Below are 27,011 nucleotides of genomic sequence, written 5' to 3' on the forward strand. Positions count from 1 at the left end.
ATGTTTATAGCTGCATTATCCATATCACTGAAAGCTGGAAACAACTCTCATGTCTTTCCATAGTTAAATAGATAAACCATGGTCCCCCATACAATAGAATACTACTCAGCAATAAAAAGAAATGAACTATTGATAAATGCAATATGAATCTCAAAGACATTGTGCTAAGTCAAGGAAACTGACTCCAAAAAGTTTCATGTTATTCCATTTATAGAACATTCTGGAAAAAAGAAATAGGAATAGATAACAATCAGTGGTTTCTGGGAGTAAGAAGTGTCAGAGAGTGGTGAAGGGGAGTTGAGTTAAAAGGAACTGCTTGAGGGAAAGGTTGGGGATGTTGGAATTGTTCTGTATTCTGATTTTGGCAGTGGCTACACGAATCCACATGTACTAAAACTCATTGAACTATATACCCCACCCCCCAAAAAAAATAAACTTTAGTAATATAAATAAATTTTTGAGTTGAAAAAATTAAAAATAAGTAAAAACACAAAAGAACAGGGCTGAGAGACTTGTCTGTGTCCCAGAGATTGGGGTGCAGAATAAAGAATAGAACCCAGATTAGAATGACTGCAGAGACAGCCTTCTTCCCCATTGCATAAAGCTGCCTCCACACGAAGAAGGACTGTGAGCTGTAAACAGAGCTTAAATGACTTTTAAGTTCAAAAGTATTTGTTGTTCCATTGTGTTGACTCTTGAAAGTGTTAAGTGTATTATGGTGACTTGGTAACCTTGTAATAATACCATGGTTCTCCATCAGTCTAAGAACACAGATCTAGATCCAGGTCAAAACTACATTTCTAGGCTGGGCACAGTGGCTCATACCCTTAATCCTAGCACTTTGGAAGGCCAGGATGGGAGGACTGCTGGAGCCCAGGAGTTCAAGACTAACTTGGGCAATATAAGGAGTAGAAGCAGCTCTCCTGGTTCCTGGCAAATAAAGGGAGACCCTATCTCTAAAAAACATTTAGAAGTTAGCTGGAAGTGGTGGCTTACAACTGTAGTCCCAGCTACTTGGGAGGCTGAGGTGGGAGTATGGCTTGAGCCCAGGAGGTCAAGCCTGCAGGGAACCATGATCACACCACTCCAACCTGGGCAACAAAGAAAGACCCTAAGAAAAAAAGAAAAGAAAAGAAAAGAAAAACAGAAGAAAACAACTACCTTCCTTACTCACTACCCCTCACCCTACCCTATACAGGATGCCCAAGTGTAAGCATGGAGACATATCAACTGGAGGAAAGACCCAGTTTAAGTTGCAATAGCCTTGGGTAAAACCAACACTCTATAGGAGCAATAGAAGCAGATACTGAATTTGGTGTTAGAGTTATTTCAACTCAAATCTACACTTCATTTTTCCAGACCTTCATTTTGTAATAATCTTGCAATGGTTAATTCCAATAGTGAGCCATTGCTTGAGGTATCAGAAACAAAACCAGGAAGAGCTGAGTATCAATGTTTTCAGTACATTTTACATGTGGAACAAGGTTAATGTAATAGACCACGTTAATAATGAGGTCACCTGGTGCTCTCTCATATGGCTTTCCCGGTGCATGTGGTCAGAGGCTTTTCTAATCAGCTCTGCCCACCTCCTGACATTTTAATCACTCAAACAATTACTATTGCCTGGGAAACAAATTTGAAAATGAATAAAAGAGCAGATAAAGGGGAGCTGAGTTTTCAATTTTTGTGTTTTTTTTTTAATAGTTACTCCAAGAGTAGATGCTCAGATGAGAACTTGTTTAATGGAATTAATAAGATGGTGTTAGGGGTTAGACACAACCTCCACTAAGAATGGACATAAATGAACCCAAACCTGATTCTTAAATCTCAAGGAAAATACACCACATAGTCCTGGCCATGAAAGCCACAGTCTTGTAATATTGTTTGGTATCCTTCAAGTATTTCTATGTACAAAAATGGACTTAGAGCATTGGTCTAGATTCTTCAGGAAACAAATATAAACATTTCCCCTACACTCTACACAGAAAGTTCATAAAACAAACCATGCTGATTACAAGCCATAGTTAACTGGGTCTTTTTCTTTCATCGAGAAAGGAGGGTTGGCAAGTCTGGGAAGAAAAGGAACTCAAATTTATTAAGAACACACAACAGTAGCCAGGCACAATAATAAGTGTTGCAAGTGCAGTGCACTATCCTATGTGCCTGTGTAATCCTCCCAAACACTGCTTATCAATCAGGGTTTAGTTGCAGAACACAAACACGTTTTTGGTCGTTTTAGGCAGTGAACTGTGTATTTACATCATTGAGAGAGCTGAAGAAAAACACTAGGCTGGACACTCAGCAGTGACTCCCAGAACAGCACTGTGGAAACCAGGAGAGTTGCTTCTACTGTCACAGTCAAAAGGAGTGGAACCAAAGGCCCACCCCATCCAGCACAATTGACTCTCGGCACCCCCACGGCCATCATGGACACTAGAATTGTGCTGCAGTGAAGCCCAGCATCTCCACAGCCATGCTTGCCAATAAAGCCAAAAAGCAAAAAAAATGGCCTCTCTCTTGTATCTGCATTTCAAACAAGTACATCGCATTGGTGGAACCTAATTCTCTTATGAATGCTAACTCCAAGGGAGTGTGGGAAATGTAGTTTTTAGCCTCCCAGGTTCTGTAATACTGAGATCAGGATGATAGAACGATTGCTGAGTGCCAACTACCTAATACACTGCACCCTGTGAAGGAGTTTATGTTTTTCCAATTCTTTATAAGAAAAATATTGAGGCTCAGAGAAGTGAAATAAGTTTAACAAGATGGTACAAACTGAAAAGTAGCAGTGCCAGCATTTGAACCTAGTTGTCTATCCTCATTGTCATCATCTATTGGGTACTTACTCTGTTCTGTACATTGCTCTAAGTACCTTCAAATATTATTTTATTTAATCTTTACTGTAACTCTGTTACATAAGTATTATGGTCCCCACTTTGCAGGTGAGGAAAAAAAAAAAAAACAACGCAGAGACTTAAATAACTTTCTTCAAATCCCAGTTAGTAAAGATTAGAGCCAGCACACTTAGAAACTAAACTCCAGCACTTCTTTTCCTACAGCACATTGAACTCTTGACAGTGGGTGTTTGATCAGCACCATTGTTGATATATATCTCTGAACACTCTTTGAGACACCAACATTCCATGCACATGGAGTAAGATGGTAATCCTCTGAAAATCACTTAGGTGCTTTTGGCTAACTGGTGTGGAAAGTTTGAGGGCTCTTTAGAGCTAAATACTTGGTGCAGTGCTGGCAAGAATCTAACAATAAGCTCCCTGAAAATAAGAGTCCTAATTTGTAGCCTTTACCAGTCTCTGCGATATAAATACTCCAACCATGGCCAATTTCAAGCTACCAGTATGGTATCAACCAGTTTGCAAAATTCCTGAAAATTTAACAATTGGCTCTTGCAAGCTAGTATGAGCCAGCTCCAGACGGCTCTGTAAATGGTTTCTATTTGCTCAGGGTCTAGGATACCCTTACAAGGAAACTTCAATCCTTTCTACATTTGGAGTTTTGACATGTATTAAGATGTCTAAACACCAGAAATCTCTTGACAGAAGGCAGACAGCAGAGAGAGACAAAGAGGTCTCTGAAGGGGGAAGAACACCGTAGGTTTGTCATAAATCTGGTGGGGTGGGCTTGATAATTTCTGAAGAAACAATGGTTTGGGGTGCTACTCTTGAACTTGCTTGGTCTCTGACCCCTGTGTTAACTATGAGCCCTAGAAAGGAGAGACAAACTTTTAGTGATTCAAGACACTTTGCTGGGGGAAGCCTTTATCACAGGTAGGTGAGTAATAAAGCTGAAAAAACACCATGACTAAGGTTCCAAGTCATTCTGTGGAATAACTCCTATTCTTTGTGCTATCAAAAGAAGGGAAAGGTATTTCCATTCTAACCAGAGACTTACAGGAGCACCAGCACTGCAGAAATTCTCCATAGAAAAGACCAAGTGTAGCTACTGCCTTTCTGCTGTCTTTAATGTGCTGTTTCTTACCTGGATATGCTTTTCCCATTTCTTTACCAATAAAAAAATCCTATTCCTCAGTCAAAATTTAAATGCCATCTTGTATAGGACACTGGGACCCTTTCCCAAAATCTCTACAGTTGGGGTTAGTAATTCTTTCCTTTGTTTATATTATCTTTTAAGGTACATATTTCATTCTTGTTGGTATTAGCATTAATTGCCTACACATGAGTCTCTGAGGGTACATGATGAACTCTCAAGGTAATGGTGGTAGCTCATTTGTGTCTGTGGTTCTGTTCTCTGGTACATAGAAAAGGGCTGTCACATACGCATGCTGAGTAAGTAATGCTGACGTTGCTTATATAGCAGGCAGAGAAGCAACTGGTATTAGAGTGCACTCAAAAAAAAAAAAAGGTTAAAGAAGAAGGAAGGGCTGGCATGGTGGCTCACGCCTGTAATCCCAGCACTTTGGGAGACTGAGGCAAGTGGATCACCTGAGGTCAGGAGTTCAAGGCCAGCCTGACAAACATAACAAAACCCCATCTCAACTAAAAATACAAAAATTAGCCAGGTGTGTCTGGGCACGATGGCTCATGCCTGTAACCCCAACATTTTGGGAGGCTGAGGCAGGTGGATCACCTGAGGTCAGGAGATCATGACCAGTTTGGCCAACATGGTGAAACCCCATCTCTACTAAAACAAAACAAAACAAAAATTAGCCAGGTGTGGTGGTGGGCACCTGTAATCCCAGCTATTCTGGAGGCTGAGGCAGGAGAATCGCTTGAACCCGGGAGGCGCAGGTTGCAGTGAGCTGAGATCATGCCATTGCACTCCAGCCTGGGCAACAAGAGCAAAACTCCAACTCAAATAAATAAATAAGCCGGGCATGGTTGGGCACACCAGTAGTCCCAGCTGCTCAGGAGGCTGAGACAGGAGAATTTCTTGAAGCCAGGAGGCGGAGGTTGCAGTGAGCCAAGATTGTGCCACTCCACTCCACCCTGGGTGACAAAGCAAGACTCTGTCTCAAAAAAAAAAAAAAAAAAAAAAAGAGGTAAGGAAGAAAGTAAAGAAGGAAGGAGGGGTGGAAAAAGAAAAGAAATCTCTACCATTCAATGTTTTGTCTAAAGGGTGAGGGTACATTTTTCCCCATTATCTGATATTAAAAACATGTTTTTAGAGAAAAGCAAAGAATCTCTTTAGAATATCTTGGAGCTAGCTGCCTGAGTCATGGCATAAGAATAATCCCCCCACCCCCTCTATTTCTTATTTGTGATTCATCCTTTCTAGGGATACACATGTTCCCCACAAGAAGTGTTTACCAGTGAAGTTATCCTTGGCAAAGCCATTGATCAGAGGGCAATTCAGTCCATGTGCCAATGCTTCCTTGATGGCGGTTGCTTCCACGAAGAAAGCACCTTATTCACTTTGTTTTCTCTAGCATGTCAATAAGTGCTCATATATAATAAATGTGTGCTCACAACATATATAATATATATGGATGTATGTGGTGTTTTGTATTCCACGCCTGAAAGAACAGCTGATTTATTTCATAGCTTTTATGAACTGTTTTATTATTCTCAACAACATCACATCCATTCTCTTTGCATGCATATTTTATAGCACCTTGATGGACTTACTTGATTTGATCCAGTGTTTTGATGACAGCACAGCCATAGGAGGTTCACATTACCTTACACAAATCATTTGCTCAAGTCACTTTAGAGTGTGATCCTGCCCTCAGGTGATTTGTGGACTGCCAGCTCTTTCATGATGGGCAAAATAGCATAGCATGCCCTATAAAGCTATAGCTCAAGAAAAGCTCTTGGTGATTCTTGGATCAGCAGGGCAATCTCCTAGGAGGGTCTGTTAACTGTATAAGTACAGTCAGTCATTGACAGAATTCTGTCACTGGCTTTGACTCAATGTGATTCTTCTGGCTGCCAACGTCCTTATAGGGAGAGGCTAAGACAGAGCATCATAACTGTATGTCAGATTCTTGAATCCTAAAAGATCATGCAGTGATAGATTGGTCTTGGTAAATACTAATTAAAGAGTGGTTTAGGCAGGAAGGTCTGAGGATTGGCTGCAATGACTTGGACAAGCACTAAAACTTGAGAAGCCCTGCTTTAAGAAGCTCATGATCTTGCCAGGGATGTTAACAAGGGCTCTAATAGACATCTTTATACAGTGCTTTAGGAGCACAAAGAATGTAGTAAGAAACTCCATTTTGGGTAGTTGAGGCCAGTCTTCCCAAAAATTGACATTCAGACGTTTTCTCATCCTTAGATTTTTTTTCCTACTCTGGCAGACAAACTGCTTTTTTATATCATTATTTTTTGTAGAGACAGGGGGTTTGCTCTATTGCCCAGGCTAGTCTCAAGCTCCTGACCTCAAGTGATCCTCTCCCCTCAGCCTCCCAAAGTTCTGGGATCACAAGCATGAGCCAATATACCCAGTCTAATCGGCTTTCACTCCGAGTCTCATGATGAGTCAAAATGGCTCTGTCCAGGGTTCTGAAACTTGCCTCATAAATGTCCTTCATGTAAAATCAGTTCAAGGATCTGACAGGGAGTCTCCTGTTAAGTTTACTGCTGTGTTTTATATTGTTTCCTGGTGATCCCATATTAAACATACCTGGGAGGCCACAGGAGTAAACTTTCACGTCAGAAAACTGAGTCTAGAAGAGGCCTAGCAACTCAGCCCCCAGCACAAAGCGAGTTGATGTCAGGACCAAGAAGACCAGCTCTTAGGCTTTCTGACCTTAAAGAAGCTACTCTTTCCATGACATTGGGGTCTTTTCCTGGTCCATTTGAAATGGTTTGTGATTGGATCTGTGGCCATAAGTTAGTGTTCAAGGCTGAAATTTTCATAACATCAACAGAGATGAACTTCTTAATCTTATTAATATTTTCTTCTTGTCTGTGTAGCCTTAATTTGTGGCAGTAGTCCTTTTTCTATTGGAGTTTGACTTTTCCCCTTGATAATTTATATATAAAAACTATTATGAGCGTCAAAATCTTTATATACCAGTATATTTTGAATGGCATTAGAGGTGTATAAATCTTTTTTAAAGTAATATGTTTCCATCAAAAGTAATTAGCATAACTTAAATTAGACATTATCTTGACTTTCCATTTTTTAATACTTGTGTGTGCATGTAACCTTTTATAACATCCTTTGTAAAAAACAAAAAAAAAACTTTTGGCTTCAGGGCTAACTTGGAATTTCTTTCTTAAAAGATTTGAGAATGATCGTGAGTGTTCTATATCAACACTCTTGGGCAAGAATCGAGGAGAGCTGGTGACCGTAAACACTGAGTGGTGTCCAACTGAGCTGCCCAAAAGTGTTATTTGTAAAGGAAGGTCATAAGGCCAAGCAGGAGATGTCAGAATATCAGGTGGTTAGTCTGAGCAGTGCTGGACTAGGAAGAGAAAAAACAGGAATCAAATCTTTCAGCTAGAGATGCAGCTAAATCAAGGCCACAACTCTGTGGAATTTATTAAAAGGGAGGCCAGAAGATCAGGAGACATATCAACAAAAGTCAGGCAGAGATTGGGCAGGGTTCATAGTGTAAAATAAGGTCAGTTCAGGGATAAATCTTGTAATTTTAACCACTGAGTGCCTTTTACTAGGAACTTGACACCCTCATACTGGGTAAGGCAGGAGACAGCATGCTTAAAGCAGTAAGCACCTTCTGAGCAATAGGTCAGTTTCTCTCAGAAGCCATACCACAAGCATGCATTTATAACCCATGGCAGTAAAAATAATTTGAGCATTATGAGAAGGAGTGGAATAGATTCTGGTGCTTTGTGTAAAAACCTTTAAATTCCCATTTCATTAAAAATTCTTCTCTGCAGCTAGTAGCAGAGATTACCATGGTTCACCATCTGTGCGGATTAATGTTTGCTTAAAAAGAGAGAGGGAGAGTGAGCAGCAGATAAGATGAATGATTTCCAGATACAAGAGAAAGCCAAAGTAGAATATCTTTGTGTGTCTCTGTGTGTGTGTGTGTGTGTGTGTGTGTGTATGTGTCTTACACCTGCTTTATTTGAATTCTGTGATAGAATTGTTTAAAGAAAACCCAGGTTTATTTATTTTTAAAGACTGAATAATGTAGAAACAGTCGATCATCATCAAACTGTTTAGATTTACATTTTATACAGAATTCGTTTTGAGAGGATTTTAGAATCTGTTAGAAATAATTTGGCATGTTTGGAAATTTCTTTTTACATTTCCCATTCTGGGAAGATTTTTCTTGATACTTACAGATTGAGTTCATGAGGCAGAACCCCAGATTCTATCCTGAGGGGACCAGATTACCAATTCCCTCTAGGTCTGAATCTAATCAATTACAGACATGCATCTCATCCGTAGACTGAATTAGCTTCAGTAGATCACTGAAGTTGCCTTCCAGGAACTGGAATTGCTAGTGAACTATGAAAACAATAGAGGTAGTTTTTTGCTTGGGGTCGGTTGGTTGGTTTGTCTGTTTGTTTTAGCACTGGCTGTGTGACAAGTGCAGTCTGTGCTTTACCTGCAACGTCTCTTTAATTCTCACAACCACCTAGAGAATAAACACGGTGAGTATCTCTTCTCATTATAGAGGAGACTGAGACTTAGAGAATTTAAAGAACTTGCTGCACTTCAAAGCTAATACATGTTAAAACAGATATTTGAATTCAGATCTGTCTTCCTCGAAAGACCATGCTCTTAACCATTACACTCTACAGTCTCATTCAGTAGTTAGGTTATTTCCAATTCTATTTAGGCAGTTTTAGACCCCATCTTAATATTGAGAATCTCGTTTCCTTGAAAATAATGCTTTTTCCTTTCAATATGCCACGAGTCACCATTACCAGAGCAGAAAGCATCTTACTTACTGCAATTACACTTGCTAATCAATTCTGCATCACTGCCCAGTGTTATAAATGTGTAGTTACCTATATTCTATTGACATGTGGCCTCATTTCTTACTGAAAAGGGCAGTAGTCTTAATTTAGAGACACTTTTTTAAAATAGCACAGGGGAGCCAAGGAAATATGTCAATCTCATTGCCAATCAAACAGAAATAAACCATTGTGGTCATTCCTCATACCTGGGATCCATCAGCTCAGTGTGATCCAGGTACTTCTGAGTCTTAACTTCTGAATTAAGGGGACTATTCTGAGAAACTGTTCTTTTTTACCATTATTTTCAAATTTCCCTTTAAATTTTATATTGATAATTATCTAACTTGCATTAAAATATTCAGTATTATTTTATAGGGTTTAAAAACCACTATATGGAGCTACATTTCTGCTAAGCTTTACAAAATGAAACATCATAAACCATGTGACTATGTTAGAAGAAATCAGGATTGATTCAGTGGTTGACTAGCCAACCACCCTAAAAGCGGTATAATGGAAGGTGAGGAAGCCCTGTCACTTCCAAAGATGAAGCCAGGAATTATAAAGTCGAGCAGGTATCTTGAGTGTTAGTTCAATGAAGGTCAGCAATGATGTCCAGGGTGCAGAAGGAGCAAGGGCAATTAAGAGGCAGAGGTCTTAGCATCAGCTAGTTGCTTATGCTCTAGATACAGAGAAAGCTGTCATGGCTGAGGAGTCACTGGAAGCATGGTCCGCTTTTGGGGAAACACTGATAAGAGTGAGATGAGAAGAACACAGGAAAGAAAGGAGTAAAACCTAGCTGCCAAGAAAAATAGCCATGAAGTGGCAATGAGGTTTAGGGGGAGTGCAGAGGGCATGGTTACTTAAAGAAGCTGTTATGTGAACTCCAGTCCACCTTTAAGCAAGACATGGAGACAATATACTATTTTTAGAGTCTTCTTCCTACTCGAGGGATGGAATAGTTCCTAATCTAGCGCCTCCCTGGGGCATTGTTGGCTCAGACATAGGGAGTGGTAGTCCTTAACCAGAATAAGTCAGATTAAGATTAATGACAGTTGAAATGGTCTTAGTGACACAGTCAGGAACTAGCAGGACATGACAGAGACTTTTAACATTGCCTTTGTTTATTTGGCAATAGCCATTTATTTCCTCATTTGATGTCTCTTCAGAGTAAGTCACCAGGGCACAGTTAACAGGGAGATAAGGGAAGCCAATAGCTCATTCACTGCATCATTTTTATATCTGCCCCGTTCAGCCTTCTTTGAATGGTACAAAGGGGTGCATGGTCTCATCTTATAGAATCAACGTAGTTTCCTCTGTGAATATTTGTCTAGCTTAGTGCTTCTAGTGAGCAAATGCATCTTGCTTATTTTTCACATTCACCAGGATATGATATAGATGCAGACTAACATCATAGATGAGGAAAGCATGAACCATGGCATCTCTCAGGCATGGATTTAAAGCTTAGCTCTAGCACTGATGAGCTGTGGGGCTATAGGCAAGCTATTTCAGCACCCATGTCCTCATTTCTGAAATTAGAATAACTTGTATCTCACAGGGGTACAGCAAGGGTTGAATGAGACAACACATATTATATTATCTGGTTTTGATGGCATATTGGCTCCCTCCCCTCCTCCCTGAGGCCTTGGACACTGCCCTGTGGCCTGGCAGCCTAAGGAACATGTCCAGCCCACTCTGGAGGATCATTGCACTATAAACGTCTTTTCAAATTTTTCACTAGCCAAGAGGAGTCTTAGACATTTGGTCAGCAGGAGGAACCCCCTATTTAGTAGATTCATTCATTAATTCAACAGATTTTTATTGAATACCTACCATGATCCAAACACAGATTTAAAAACTAGACATACAGCTGTGAATGACTAGATAAAAAACACTTGCCTTCATGGAGCTTACATTCTAGCTGGGGAAGAGACAAGCAAATAAACCAATAGGCGAATTATATAGTGTGTCAGAGGTTGGTGAGTGCCATAGAGAAAAATAAAGCAGGAAAGAGAGATGAGGAGTGTCAGGGTGCAGCAGACACAACGCAATGTGATATGTACCAGCCACACTTCAGAAGGTAATGAAGAGACCCTGAAGAATTATTTTGAATTAAAGGACCTCAGAGGGAAGGTCCATTCTGCCTGTTCCCATCCCCACTGTCCCTAAGACACTAGGTTCCTCAGGAAGATGCTGCCCCTTCTTAGTCCTGGTATTCTTGGCACCCAAGCACAACATCTGACACATACAAGGCACTCAATAATTGTTTGTTGAACCAAACTGCACTCCTCAAACTTTGTTCAGGAGCCAATGTGCCCTTTGACACCTGAAATATCAGTTTGCATTAACAGCTCCACCTGCATGCCTCAGTTTGACAGGCAGTGAGCTGTGGGCCTGCATGTTGTTTATTGATTTGACTAATAATAAGTAATGGAGTGACCACTCAAGTGACATTAATGTGGAAGGAAATGAACACCATAATTGAAATGCTGTCCTGCATCGAGGCACCTCTGTTACTGAGAGAAGAATTTGATTTTCTTACACAGTGTTTTCTGTTTCACTTCCTCAGCTCTCAGAACTGTAAAATCCCATTGAAAAGGTGTGAAAGGCAAAAGCAGGGTTTTAAGTAGAAATTCAAAGTCTGTTTCACAGTAGTAAGAAATGGTGATAGTGGGATGAACTCAATGAAAATAGGACAAAGCAGAGAAGGAAATAGAACAAGAGATGTGAGGGCTTCAAATGCCAGAAGTAAATCTATCCAGAAAAATAAAGATAATTGGCCAACTCTCCTTCCACAAAGTTAAAACAATGGCCTTGTCTTGACTTTTATTATTCACTCTGTTATTCATTTAGCAAATATTTATGGACCACTTACCATGTTTTGGGTTACTCTACTAAGCAACTTATGGTGCATAATCGTTATCCCTATGTAATAAAAGAATTGGCTTTCCTTTTTCCCTGGTTCCTGGGAGGTAACCACTAAACTTTTGGAATTTCCCAAGTGATAGAAATGTCTCTGTTATCCATGGTGGACCCCTTGGAACATACACCTGATAGTTTTTGCTAATGAGGTGACTCATGGTGGGCTCCCACATAGATTATGCTAATAAGGTGAGTCAAGGTGGGAGCTGGCTGCATTAGAAAGACCAACTGTGTGATTAGAAGGCTGGGGTTTTGAGCTGCCTGATATTAACCCAACCCTGGAGAAAGGAAAGGGACTGGTTATTGATGGCCAATGAATCATGGCCAATGATTCAGTCAATCAGTGGACATAATGAAGCCTCAATAAAAGCTCTGGACACCAAAGCTTGAGTGAGCTTTCCTGGTTGGCAGTCCTATAAGTATTGTCATATATTGATGTGCCAAGAGGGTAAGACATCCTTGAGGATGGTGGGAGCTTCACATTTAGAATCCTCCCAGACTTCTTTCTATACCTCTCTTCTTTTGGTTAGTCCCTGTTTGTATTCTCATCACAAGTATAGCATGTTCCTGAGTTCCGGGAGGTGTTCTATTGAATTACCAAACCTGAGGGTGTCCATGGGGATCAGTGAATTTGTATCCAGTTCATCAAAAGTGACGGTGGCCCAAAAGACCTCCAAACTTGTGACTGGCATCTTAAGTGAGAGGAGTGTGTAGAAAACTATGCCCTTAACTGTGAAGCTTGAACTAACTCCAGCTAGTTCTTCAAGTATCTCAGAGTCTAGCTAGCAAAATCAAAGAAAAAAAATCACATTCACCAAGCAACGGGAAGGCTATTTGCACACAAATACATCCTAGTATGTCATGAAAGGGCAAGGTCCGTGCCATCTAACTCACGGGGATAATCAAAGGTGGCCTTCTAGACAAAGTAAAACTTGAGCTGGATTTAAGCATAACTAGTAATTAGCAAAGCAAGGCAGGGATTAGGTAATGGAGACAGAAAGAGCAGCATATGGAATAACTTCCAGATTCATCCTTGTGCCATCTGAATCGATGATGATAACAACAACCGTAGTAGTGGCTACATTTCCTTGGAATATTTTTATGTGAAATGTGCTTACTGTTTGTTGACTTATACAATACCCCAAAACCTCATCAAGAAGTTATTGTTGTTCGTATTTTCCAGTGAAGTATATGAGATTTAGAGGGTGTATACAATTTACCCAAAGTCATCCAACTAGTGAGTTGCCACACCTTTGCTTCACGCTTCAGTTTATGTTATGGAGTGAATATTTGTGCCTCCCCTCCACATTCATGTATTGGAACCTTAATGTCTAGAGTATTGATATTTGGATATGGGGCTTTTGGTGGGTAATTAGGGTTAGATGAGGTTGTGAGAGTAGGACCCTCATGATGGGATTAGTGCCCTTTTAAGAAGACACATCAGATAGCTTGCTCTCTCCTCTCCCTAACTCCCCCCTCCCCCCCCACAAACACACAGAGAAAAAGGCCATATGAACAGATGAAAAGGGCCCTCACCAGAACCCAACCACAATGGCACCCTAATCTTGAACTTCCAGACTCCATAACTGTACAGAAATAAATTTCTGTTGTTTAAACCACTCAGTCTGTGGTATTTTGTTATGGCAATCCAAGCAAAGATAGTTGCTGAACCCAGAACTCTTATATATGATTATTGCACTGTATTTCATTTGGGAAAAGCAACTTAGCCTCTGGAAAATATGATTACTGTAAGGCACCCTATCTCCTCTAGAGTATAATGCACACCTTGAGGTGGGAGAAGGTGCTAAGTTTGAAGCCCCAAAAAAGACTCCAGTTAAAGGCTGGTTCTGTCTCAAATCCTCTCTTATCTAAATGAATAGAGCTGTAAATTTCTGTGGTAACATATTCTTGTTACTGGCTGCTAAAGAATCCTAAGAATCTCAGTGCAGAAGGGACTCCCCCATCTGATTCTAAGTTCAAGCAGTCCTCCAACTTAAGCTTCACTAATACTAGTTGGAGCAAATTAACTACCTTCCTAGGTAGCTGATGCCTTCATCATACAGATGAGATCATTAGAAAATTTCTTCAAGGGGTCGAAATTTACCACTGTGTGTTTTCCACTAATTGGTCCTGACGTTATCTGTGAGAGAATTAAGGCAAAAATTAATGGCATTAGCAAGAGGGTGGGTGTTGTATCTGGTTCTATCTGTAAGAGAATTAAGGCAGAAATTAATGGCAGTAGCAAGCGGGTGGCTGTTGTATATGGTGGACCATACGAGAAGTCTTACAGTTCTGTTTTGAACCCTTTCTAGCCTTACAGAATCCATTATAGTTCATTTTAAGAAAATCATGGGTCTGGAGTGCTTTTCAGATATAGCCTTTGGTGATTCATCTTTCACTATAAGCCTTTGAAGTGTCTAGTCATATACATAAGTAATCTTTTATTCAACTCTTATTTTCTGTGTATGCATTCATTGTTCACATTAGACTTATTTTATGTAAATCAAGTCCCTCCATATGAGGGAAACAAAGCAAAGCCAGATTAATTGGCTAATTTTCAAAGACTCATTGAAGCTTTTTTTCCCATGAAATTTTTATTATGCTCTCTCTTTGCTATGCTGAGTCTCCTTTGAAACAACAAAATGTAAAGTTGGTATACAGAAAGTCGACCCAAATCATCTCATTTAAACACACACACACACACACACACACACATACACACACACACACACACACACCTGCAATTGTGACCTAGTTCTCATTTTATCAAACTCAGCAGGTTTAAAATATAATAGGGGGGAAAGAGTTTTTCACAGGTAAAGCTTTTCCTAATGCCTTTCTAATCCTATACTTTGTGTATGTACACCTTTTTTTTTTATCTCTCTCTCATCTTTATTTTTCCACTTTTGCCATTTTAACTCATGCATTTAGAAAATTTCCGCAACGAGGCTGGTTCTGCAATGTTGGAGAAACTGCAAACTGAATTAGATTTCTGTTAGAGGGAGGAACTGCTGCTGCCAGAATAAAAAAGCGAGGCCAGCAACACTTTGCTAGGAGCAAACACTAAGCAGACACTACTAAGGGTATCAGATCTCTCCCGTGTCCTCTGGCTTCGCAGTCTCCTTTAGCACCCCCTACTGGCAGAACCTAACAAGGATCAGCTGGCAAAGCAGAAATGCAGTTTCCTAGTCCTTAGTCCCAGCACCTCAAAGCAAAGTACGGAAAGTTAGATGTGAAGCTGAGGGACAGTGGCTTCATAAATGGCATGGAAGGTATTTTATGTTAAGATTTCAGAGGGTACACTTTCTGCCCTTGGCTTAATAGGAGGTCAGCACAATACAGCCCACAAGTTGTGGGGAGTAGGATTAAGTCAAATACTTAGTGTAATATATTTGTCCCATTCTCACTCTATTTTTGTTTGCTTCCCCAAATCTTAGTCTATCATTATGGCTGCTGGAGGGGCGTCTATTCTGAATACCCCTAAAGGTATTTTAGTGGGAGAGAGAAATCAATAACTGCTATGTTGTGCTTATATATACATATAGCAAAGCAACTATTGATACATGGCCATATCATCTCTCTATATATAAAAATATGATATATATTACTGGCATATATAAATAGATCATTAAAAGTCTATAGCCTGTTTCTGTTATATAGGTAAAAGCCTAGGAGGAGGAGAAAACCTAACTTAGGGAAAAAGCATCCATCCTCCAAGACTCTCTAGGAAAAGTGAATGTGGACAGGGTCCAACCATGCCCCACCAGTGGGTTCTTTCCTTCAGTTATTCTTGCATATCTGCAGCATGGAATGTCAGGCCTGCCTCCTCCATATTCAGAAACATCACATATTTGGCCACTATCCTAACCATTGTTTGCAGTCAGACTTCCAGCCATTCAGTTTCCTGGGTTTCTTGGAGAAAGAAAACAAGAGAATGCTGAAAATAAAGCCTTAAGACTGCTGAGGCAAAGAGAATTGCAAATCTGGTTGTGCTTGAGTCTCTACATAATTGGGTGGTTCTAAATAGGAAGGGCTAATTTCATGGGGTCAGCACTGGATCCTGTAAAAGCATATGCCATTGAAAAATTAATGCTTGCAGTCTGTCTTTGAACAAAACATCTTTATACATTATGTATATATTATATGCAGTATATGACTATATATAATTATTGTAGGTTTATGGGAGATAAAATCTTGTCATTTCTTTTTTATTTACTCTCATCTTCATCCAAACTACTTCTGCCCACAGTGTACTTCATGAAAACTATCAGAGTAGTCTCCTAAAATCTTCATGCCATCTCTAATCCATTCTCCATGCTGCTGCCAGAAGGTGACCCTGATTGCGTCACTCCCCCACTGAAGATACAATGATCAGTGGTACTGTAATATTATAGTGGAGCTGAAAAATTCCTGTTGCCTAATGACATTGTAGCCGTGGTAACGTTCTAACACAAAGCATTACTCATGTGTTTGTGATGATGCTGGTGTAAACAACCTACTGCACTGCCAGTTGTGTGAAAGTATAGCATATACAATTATGTACAGTACATAATATGTGATAATAAAAACATGTTAATGATTTATTTACTAAACTAAAAAAATAAAAATAAAAAAATAAAAATTAATGCTTGATGAGTGCTAAGTCCAAAGTGTCTCAAGAGACTAGGGGAGAAAGGGTTTCCGGGAATGAAATTTGGAAAGAACATAAGGATGAAATGGGATATGTCTGTAAGGAAGGAAGAAACACGTGAAGAAATTCAGTTCTAATAAATTAGGAGTAAGTAAATCTTGCTCTGTCTTTGCACACTTCCTTTTCTGCATCCCTGTAGCCTGACACAGCCCTGTCCAAACAGCCCCTCACCTCTCACCATTGTACCCTATCCTTATCCAATCTCACCACTCTGACCTTTAAATAAGAAATATAACGTTTATTCTTATGTGTATCATGGCAATCTTCAGCCACACAAACCCTCAGAATTCTTAATATAAGCAACTGATCCAACAATGATGATCCTGTTTACCAAAAGTTATGTTAACATCTATGTAGCTCTTTATACTTTACAGTGCCCTTTTGCATCACATCTTTTAGTCTTCACAAAAAACCTGTGAAACAAATAATATTATCCTCATTCTTCATTTTTCATATGAGAAAACAGAGGCTCGGAGTTCATGTAACGTGCCCAAAATCACATCATCAATAGCAGGTAGATCCAGGACCTGGACTCAGCTCTCCTGATGTCAATATTGACAGTCCTTCAGTGGCCTGTGTGAAACATGGCACAAAGAACCATGTACCACATAGCCTTACTGTGTGACTGGGTATCCCAAGGTGATTTCAAAACCCAGTCACAAGTATATTCTTGGCAGCTCTCCTGAACCAAGTAATTCCAGTGTGAGGGAAGAGGGTAACAAACGTGGCCAGTGCAGAGACATTAACATACTAGTTTGGGACGCTGACAATTGTTTACCTGCTGTCACTCACTCACAGACATGGCCAGGCAGCAGTGTCAATCTTGCTGTGGGCTGGAACCCCTTGGTGAAGGAGGCGCAATCTCGGCTCACTGCAAGCTCTGCCTCCCGGGTTCGCGCCATTCTTCTGCCTCAGCCTCCCGAGTAACTGGGACTACAGGCTTTGAGTACTCTTAAGAAAGTGATTACAACACTTTCTTGTATGAATTTGGTCATGAAATTTCACTCTGCCACAGGTTGAAGAACTCTGCCCTGACATAGAAGAGAAAAAGATATCAATCCAATAATTAACTAGCATTTAATGTTAATTATTAACATGTTAATTATTAATAATTTATTATATAATTAACATTGGGCACTTACTAGATGCTTTGTATATCTCATTTAATTCCCACCACATCCTATATATGGAGGTACCCTTGTTGTTCCCATTTTGCAGATGGGAACACCGAGACTTTGATAGGCTAAGTGACCTGCTCCCATAGGGATTAAGAGGCAGCTCTAGGATTCAAGCTTAGTCCCTCTGACTCTAGCACCTTTCCTCTTAATCACTGCGTCATATGACCTAGACGTTAACGTTGTCCTTAACTACCCTTCACTAGCCACTGAAATTATTTCCGTATGATGTTTCTCTCAGTAGGTTTGCACAAATGTGCTAGCCATAACAATTTACAATGTTCCAGCAGAGGCAAGGACCAAGACACATAGGAGCCAAGTGTTTTAATAACTTCCTGTGCTAGCAGTTACAAAAATGTAATTGTTTCTGCAGGTTCAAAGAGTTAAAATGTGGCAAGGTAGAAGGAGCTATTAAAGCCAGCTTTCAGAACTACGGCTTTGCCCTTGTAAACAACTTTTATATACCCCTTTTGGAGTGTGTATAATGAAATGACTAACATTTTCAGCTGTAACTGGAGCTATTACCCAGCAGCTGACTGTTTTGTTGCTTGAAATCTGTTCAGGAAAACACTGAAAATTGGTGGAAAGGGTACACTATGGGGACTCCTTGTCTCTGCACGGGAACATTTTCCTCGTCGTCCCAGTGAAAATGGCCTGCAGGTGAATTGCACCCATGCCTTCTCAGTATAAAATGAGGCTCTCATCTGCCTGTTTTGCTTCTGCTTTTAATACCGATGTCCCTTCACTCTTGCTCACTAAAGTGGAACATATGGTTTTCTTTATTTTTAAACTTCTCCAAAGAAAACTACAAGTGGAAGATTCCAGGTGCCCACCTAGAATTCTGAAACTTACATGATTTACATTTTTGGTGGAAGTTCCAAGAGAGATATATAATGAGTCACTTCTCTCCTCTTCTGTTTCTCAATTTGCATAATAATATAGTTACATGTCACAGTTATAAATATTAAGAAAAAGTTAATAGGAAGTTAACTGAGCCTGTTTTCCTCTGAATTTCAGAGTGGGCCTCTGAAGACCGAACAACTGAGGCTAAGGAGAAACCCCTGAACTTCTCATCCAATTTCAACCCTGACTGTGCTAAAAATGAGTGTTTTCTAAGGACAGATGCTATCACAGAATCAGAGAGGTTGTTGTTTTACTTGCTCCTGCAGACTAGACAGGAATCATAAAATTATGAAAGCAGAATATTGTGCTTGTGTCATCCACTGTCTCTTATGTCATTCAGATCATAAAGATAGACTCTGTTCTATTTTCAACACTTTCCTATGAGAATGGCTGTGGGAATAGAACATTAGGACTGTTGCTCTTCCCCCAAATCCAATAATAGTTTTTTGCTAACAGTTTGTTGCAATAGTAATTTGATGCATGAAGCCATGCGTGTCTCGGTCATATCGTGACAGATAAATTGGGCCAGCTTCATTATCTGAACCAGATTATTGTATAGTGCTGCATGGTGTGGTTATTAGGATTCCTAAGAGTGACCTTGAGGAGCTATGCTAATGACAGTTCTTTTCATCTCTGGCTTTTCCTGGTAAAATACAGAGTCATGCTCTTTGCTGCCAAAATCAGTAGCATGTGGTGGAAGGCGTACACTGCAGGTGGGAGTAAAGCAGCATTTGAATCTGATAGCCTTTTCTTTAGTCTTCGCTCTGCCATGATATGCAGATTATGTCATTTCTCAGAACCTCGGTGTCCTCATCTGTAAAATGGAATAATAATACATATTTAGGAGGGTTTTGGCAAAGACATCACAATTGTAAAATGCCTGGAGATGTTAGACACTTCGTAAATGACATGTAATATTATGGAGTACATGGTTTGGTAAATAAAAAACAATAGTTTCCATTTGTTTGGAGGATAATAATGTTTTGAATCCTTGATTTATGTAATTGTGGTATCACTTTCCTCCTCAAAACAAATGAATTGCTCTGCACTGCATGTAAGATCAACCTCCCTGTCTCTGTCTCCTGTAACATATGTACACACAAACACCTGCAAAATCCATAATTCAGCCACCATTCACTCTGGACTATTATCCTGAGCCATGGACTTTATGTTCTGTCAGTCATTTAGAATGCCAATTACTTCTTTCTCTGCATGTAGAACCATTTCGTCAGCCTGTTGAGCCCCATCTGACCTCCCCCTCTTTGGAGCCTTTCATAAGTCCCCTGATTCAACTTGGGGCTCCTCAGACCTCCAGGTAACCTTTCATCATACCTCCATCCTAGGACTCTGCACAAGCAGCTTGTAGTAAAGGGATCTTGAAGCTGTCTTTCTGCCCCATGAGAATGTGAGAATCGACTGGGAATGGGAATTGTGGCATATTCAGCTTTGTATTCCTCTTAGTTGTGGACCAAATAAATCAGTAAAGGCTGGTTTGTGCAGACGTTTGGTGTTTATGCTACTCCTATCACTGCTGTGAATTTTCTACTTGTTTATCTATGATTTGCGTGCCTTGTCATTATTTTTATGCTCCTTGGCGGCCACTTGCTTTACAACTATCTGCCCTTTTATATTAAGTGTTTCTAGACTCCTTGTGGTCTCATGTAAAGCATTTGGGGACCAGGAGAGCTGTTGTTGTTGATGTTGTTTTACTGAAATGTCTCCCTCACCAGTTTACATGTGGTTGACCCCTTAAATAACCAGAATTAACCTCGGGAAACAAACTATGAGTTTGCAATGCAGAGTTTCTGCCAGAGCTATTGCACGGAAGGAAAGAAAGATCTAATACATTAGGTTTGGATATGCTTTAGACATTTTAATCAAGCATGTCAGGCCTTCTGCAAATAGAAAGCACTGGCAGCAAAGAGCCAGGATCGTCCAGGGAACAGGTCGGGAATGCTAGAAACAAACATTAGAAAGTTCACTATCCTAGTACCCTCTTCAGCTTAACCCTTGCACATTTGCCCTGGGCACAGGTGCAGGCCTGCTCAGAGCTGAACGAACCTTACTGTTTGCTCCTTCAGCCCCCCGTTGATAGATAAGATAATTGAGTCCAAAGGTGAATCAGCCAGTCCAGGTCCTGTTGGCAATTAGGGAGGAAAGCAAAGACCATGACAAAAGTCTTCAGGCTCCAAGTCCCCCGCTCTTTCCTCCTCTATACCTTGCGGCTACTTTCTGTACACTGATTACTCGTGTAGTTCAAATTTTGACATTTTAAGGATTCATTTAAGGAATTAATTGCTACTTTCATCATTACCGCTTTTTACTTTGAGGCAGCACCAGATTTCAACATTATTAAACTCTGCAGCTCCATGAATGTTGAAGAAACCAGCCAGTACCTAATTGCCTTCATGCATTACCTACCAGCAGAAAGCTGGCCTGGATGAACATCTGTGTGTAGCTTTTCATTTTCTTTATGGTCCAGGCACTGTGCTCCTCAAGAAACTGGTTCTGTCTTTGTTTCTTTGCATTTCTTTCCTTTCTTGCTGGAGTTGGGGTGGAAGGGGATCTCAAATGCTTTTTGAGTTGTTTGCACCTAGGTCAACTATACTATATTTTGCATTTAGCATCATTGAAGTTGAGATGGGTCTTATAGTCAATGGTGTGTGATAGTTTAATTTTCAACTTTATTTCTTAAAAGGATGGTGCATATTACAATCTTGCTATTGTGAATTTTAAAGGTCTATTATAGTTCACATTTTACAAAGTGCTTTTCTGTATAGTCATAAGAACTAACATATATCAAATGCTTATTGTGGACCAGGCACTGTGGGCTTGGTGGGAGACAGTAACTATTTTACCTCTTCCTCATAATTCTTCAAGCTGGCGTTATCCTCCATTTTATAGGTAAGAAAACCAAAGTAAAGTAATTTTGCCAGTGTAACAAAGCAATAAGACACAGAGTTATAGCCACACCCAGGGTGATTTTAATCCAAAACTGGTGCTCTTTCCACCTCTCTTCCTATCAGGTTTTGCACTCAGCCTCCCCCAGAACCAAATGGGTGGTAAGAGGGACATCAGAACACTGACTCTGGAGTTACCTGGAGCCAGTTACTCAATCTCCCTGTGCCTCCATTTTCTCCTCTGTGAAATGGGGGTAAAAAGAGCATAAGGTACTTGTGAGGTTTAAGTGAGTTGAGCTGGATAAAGCACTGGCACCCTAACTCAACACACACCAAATGCTAAGGAAAGATGAGTGATCACATTATTCCCTGGTTTGCTTCATACCCTGTGGGCACCACAGTAAGCTTTGAATATGCTCCAGTTCCTTCTGTTAGGTCATAAGCCATGTGGCCAGAAGCCTTTAGAGTGCCTTGTACCATACACCCTCTTCTAGGAGAGAGAAAGGGGAACCACAGACTTGATGCCTCTGCCTTCCAGGGACCCTCCACAGTCCTGGGATGATGACTTGAGCAGAACTCACCTTCCTTAGATGCTGCTGTCATTAGGAAGTGACTCCTCAGCCATCTCATCTCTTCATGCATGTTTCCCAGGCTAAAGGGGAGCTGCCCACAAAACTAGTCCCTGAAAACTACTCATGCCACTAGTAATAAAGCCAAGAGGTTGAGTGCATCCTGTTCATTTACAAATTGCACGGACATGCATTTCACTCTCCTCTGGAGAAGCATTTCCCGGCGACAACTCTACCTTTGCTTCCCAATGCCTGGTCCTAATCCTAGGTCTCCTGCATGACCAGAGACTGTCTGACCTCACTGAACATTAACAATGTCCAGCAGGGCTGAAGCTGTTGCCACCCCTGACCTGTGAACCCATTTACTTGGCCCCAGTTTCTCACCAGGGACCACTCGTTGGTCAGAGTAACCTCCTGAGGAGGGTGGAGAAAGAAAACTGCTGAGCAAGCCAACTGGCTGAACATTCACTGAGAATCTTGGCAAGGAGAAGGTGCCTCTCATCCATGGCCAAGTGTAGGACCAGAAGGTAAACATCTGAAGTGTATCTGAGAGCAGGTGCAGAGACTGAGTCATAAAGTATGCCTGTATAAGAGATCACCAAGGCCAGATGTATTCATTTGTTTTCACACTGCTATAAAGAACTTCCCTGAGACTGGATAATTTATAAAGGAAAGAGGTTTAATTGACTCACAGTTCCACATGGCTGGGGAGGCCTCAGGAAACTTACAATCATGGCAGAAGGGGAAGCAGACGCCTTCTTCACAAGGCAGCAGGAGAGCAAGCATTCTCTTGAATGAAGGAGGAACTGTCAAACACTTATAAAACCATCAGATCTCATGAGAACTCACTCACTATCACAAAAACAGCATGGGGGAAACCGCCCCATGATCCATTCACCTGCCTCCCTCGACACGTGGAAATTATAATTTGAGATGAGATTTGGGTGGGGACACAGAGCCAAACCATATCACCAGGGCATCCTACAGTGGACAAAAATAGCTAATGAGTCTGGAGAACTGAGGAACCAAGAATAGAAAGAAGCACAGATTGGAGTAAATGCACCAAGAGGTGACTTGGGCTAAATCCAACATCATGGGCAAGTGCCTCTGTTGGGGTTTGGGGCACTTCCTATATGGGCAGGCCATATATACTTAAAGGAATCACTGGGACAGACATTCTAAGTACCCAGAACTCCCTGCCCATGGAGCAAGACCCCTGACCAGTGCAGGGACAGCAAACAAGCTCCAGGCCGTGCCCCACAGACTAGCCCTTGTCCAGCCTTATGCAGAACAGCCTGAGGAGCAGGGACACCAGGTGGCAACGCTAAGGCTTTCAGCATTAGATCGCTGTAGTATTTCGTCACCCCACTCCCAATTAGCAGTTTCCGTGGGGTTTATTATGCAGTTAAATATCATCATTGGGACTTTAAAAATATTCTCTCTTTTATTAAACAACAAATATATTAGCATTCAGTTTAATGTCTCTCAGTAGACTCAAGCTCTATTTAGCTATCCACTTGTCCCCTTTCAATTTTTCCAAGGACATAGGATAAAGCCCCCCTATTTCTAAATAAAGTGCATCTTCATTTAAATGAAACAGCTTAGACAAATTAGGGTTTCTAAATTAAACATTTGTAAAGCCATTGTTCTCTTAAGAGTTAAGAGAATGGGACAGATCTGAATTATGTAAGTAGCATGATGGAGGAGTAGTAAATTTAAAAAGTAGTGTTAATCTGAACTTGATTAATTGTTTATTTTGTGGCAAGCATTGTGCTGAGACACTCAGGTGCCAAATCTCACTTAACCTTGACAACAACACTATAAGATGAGTGGAGTTCTTTTTCTCATTTCACCATGTGGTAGAAATGATATTGGTTAAGTTTAATAGGTTCCCCCAAACAATACAGGTCTTAAGAGGCAGATTTAGAGTTTACATCTAGATCCTTCTGATTCCACAGCCCAAGTGTTTAACTCAGCATAGGGCATTTAGATTCAGACCTGGGTTTAAATTTCAGCTGTGTGACTTTGGGAAAATTACTTTACCTCTCTGAGTCTGTAATCTGAAGATTCATCATCCCTACCTTAACTGCCATGATGACTGAACTTAACATATAAGCAAGTGCCTAGTAGTACTATAATAGCACTATATGTGACACATATTTACTACTTAAGAATTATTACCCAAATTCCTAAGTATTTCAGAAAATTAATGGAGGCTTTTTTTTTTGCCTGCAGTTTCTCACCTCCACTTACCATTATAGTGTGGAGAACACAGACAAACCTGATCTCCTCTCCTCTGACTTGGTGCAGCTGAAATCTGTTTGAATGGAGCTGGGCTGCGATCATGGTTGAGTGTCCATCCACCCTGATACTGTCTTGCAAACATGGACAAATGAATGTTGCAAGTGACAAACCCAGTGCTGCCCTGATTCTAACACTGGCCCTGAAAGGTTTAAAGGCCGCATGATGCTGGCTGGGTCCTGGGTAGAAAGTGTTGCCTTTATATTTCTTCTACTTAATTGTATGACCCAAAGGAGAAGAGCAGCAGATTTTGTAAAGCCATTTCAAATAGAAGTCTTTATTATGTGTGGACTTCTGGCTAACAGCCAGATAAAGAGCTTTTCCTTAATTTCTTTCAAAATACGAGGATTTAAGATGGAACTGAAAGTGGGGAAAGAAAGTTTAGCAAAATCTGAACTTTGGTGAAATCTAAACCTCTTAATTAAAAGAAGTTAAGTGTTTGGCTCAAATTTCCCAATGTTTGAAACAGGAAAAAGTAATTCATGAGGAAACATGGCTAAAGGGACTAGGGATTTTATTTGACAAAAGCTGGTTCGGATTAGTTCAACAAATATTTACCAAGAACCCAGTATTTGCCCATCACTAGACAAAGGGTGATATGTGGATAAGTGGATACACCCCTTGACTTCCAGAAGCTTCCAGTCTGTTCAGGAAAAGACCCTAAAATAAGTTGCTTCAATATAGAATTTTTAAAAATAGTAAAATTATATCATAAATTTAAAACAACCATAAAATATTTCTCATTCATTTGCCACATGCCTTCCAAATGCTTTACATGTATTAATTAATTTTATCCTCAAAACAACCCATGAGGTACATATTTCTTTTATTCCCACTTACAGGTGAGGAAACTGAGGCAAGATGGCACAGCTTGAGAATGGCAGAGCTGAGGTTTGAATGCAGGCTTGGCTGGCTCTGTTTGTGCCTTCTTTCTGCTGTGTACCCATGTCCTCATCCAGGAGCAGGACCACAGTGTTGAACAACTTCAGGGGCCACTGTTTGCATCATAGGTTACAGGCTGTAGAGTTGGGCACTATCTAGCCTATGAAGCTTGTCCAGCCTAGAAGACAGTAAGACGGGCATTAATGTACTCATTTCATAGGGTTAGGTGATACCTCCAAAGTCACACAGCTAATAAGTGACAGTGCTGAGGCTTGGAACTGGATCTGCTGCCCCCATGCATCTTGGTCTTTCTAGACTCCATGCTGCCTCCCCTTTGCTCCTCAGAAGCTACTATGTGAGCATAGGGAGAATTTAGTATGGCAGCGTGGTCTGCAGGAATGGTCGGGGCAGGCACTGGGAAGAAGGGGCAGCTTGCCCTTTAAACTGTGACTTCCCAAAGGGTCTCCATAACCTGCCCTCTCAGAGGCTGCAGCTCTCCCTGCACTCACATGAATCCGCACAAAGAAGCTGCTTCATTCCTGTCATCACTGCAAAGATTCTATCGGAAGAAACCAGACAAAAAGTCAGCTGAATTCAAGTTTGCCAACTTCACTCACTTGCTCAACACATGCACCGAGAACTTACTAAGTGCTGGGCGCTGTTCTAAGAGCTGAGGATACAGTGGGGTGCAAGGCCCTTGCTTTCATGAGGCTTCTATTTCACTGCAATATCTGCTGCCTATGTGTCCTTCCAAATGTAACTCAACCTCTTGCCCATCGGTTCTCCCATCCATGAAATGGAGACAGTAGTACCTGCCTCATAAAGTTGTGGGGAGGCTGAAGTGAGAGAATGAATGTAATGTGCTTAGCAGAGACCTCACCTATTACGGAGACCTCACCTATTGCAAGTGGTCAAGAAATCTCAGTCTGTTCTCCACCCACTTGCCACCCTACCAAATGCATGCAGACAGACCTGCCTTTGCTGCTGGCATTCCTCTAGGTGGTGAGTGTGCTTGTTTGATGCTGCATAAGTTCTGTGGATTATTCCAAGACCATTTGACTAGCATGGGTTAAAGCAATAAACTGGATCTCTGTGTTCCTCTACTTTATATACATTATGATTCTGTATATGAAACCATAAAACTCAGGACAGATTTATACATATGCCATGCTGCATATTTTCATAGAAATGCTTTTCCAGGCACCTGTAATACACTGATATATGTGAGCAGTTTCCTAAAGTTTATTTTTCATAGATCTCTCTTAAACTGCATGTAAAGTGACGTTTTATGGTTTAACTTTTGTCTTCGTGACACAGCCCCAATTTGCATCTCTGCCATAGCATTCAGGACTTCCCTGCTTACAGCATGTGTATTTCCCTGTCCTTGAAGCATTTCTTCGGGAAGCTGTTTCTAAAGACCCCAGTTTGGCATCTTTCCTGAAGAAGCCAATCCTTCTGTGACTGTCTTGTGGAAATGGACTTGAATTATTCACATCCCATATCCAACTTGCTTATGGGATATTAATGCAAAGAAACAGAGTGGTCTCATCCTTGGTGTGGTCAGAGCCCTTGGCATGACAGCAGCTACGAAATCTCATTGCCTGTTTCCCAAGTGGTTTTATTTGCCTGGGGTTGACTCAGCCTTTCTGACCTGTACTTTCTTCCATCAAGTTCTGAAACAAAATAGAAAAGAAAGAAATGCACATCCACCAAGTTCCTTCTATGAGGCAGACTCTTTATGGAGCACTTTGCAGATCTGTAATCTCACTAAAGACCTGCACATTTGGTAGTATTGACCTTATTAAAAGAAATAG

General features: G+C 40.7%; 1 protein-coding gene across 1 annotated transcript in view; it reads left to right on the forward strand.

Annotated features, from left to right (window-relative positions):
* Positions 1-27,011, forward strand: part of LOC105472409 (carbonic anhydrase 10) — a 544,782-nt gene that overhangs the window by 306,926 nt on the left and 210,845 nt on the right. The gene's annotated exons all lie outside the window — the stretch shown is intronic.

The sequence above is a fragment of the Macaca nemestrina genome, chromosome 17 (assembly GCF_043159975.1).
Source record: "Macaca nemestrina isolate mMacNem1 chromosome 17, mMacNem.hap1, whole genome shotgun sequence".
NCBI lineage: Eukaryota > Metazoa > Chordata > Mammalia > Primates > Cercopithecidae > Macaca > Macaca nemestrina.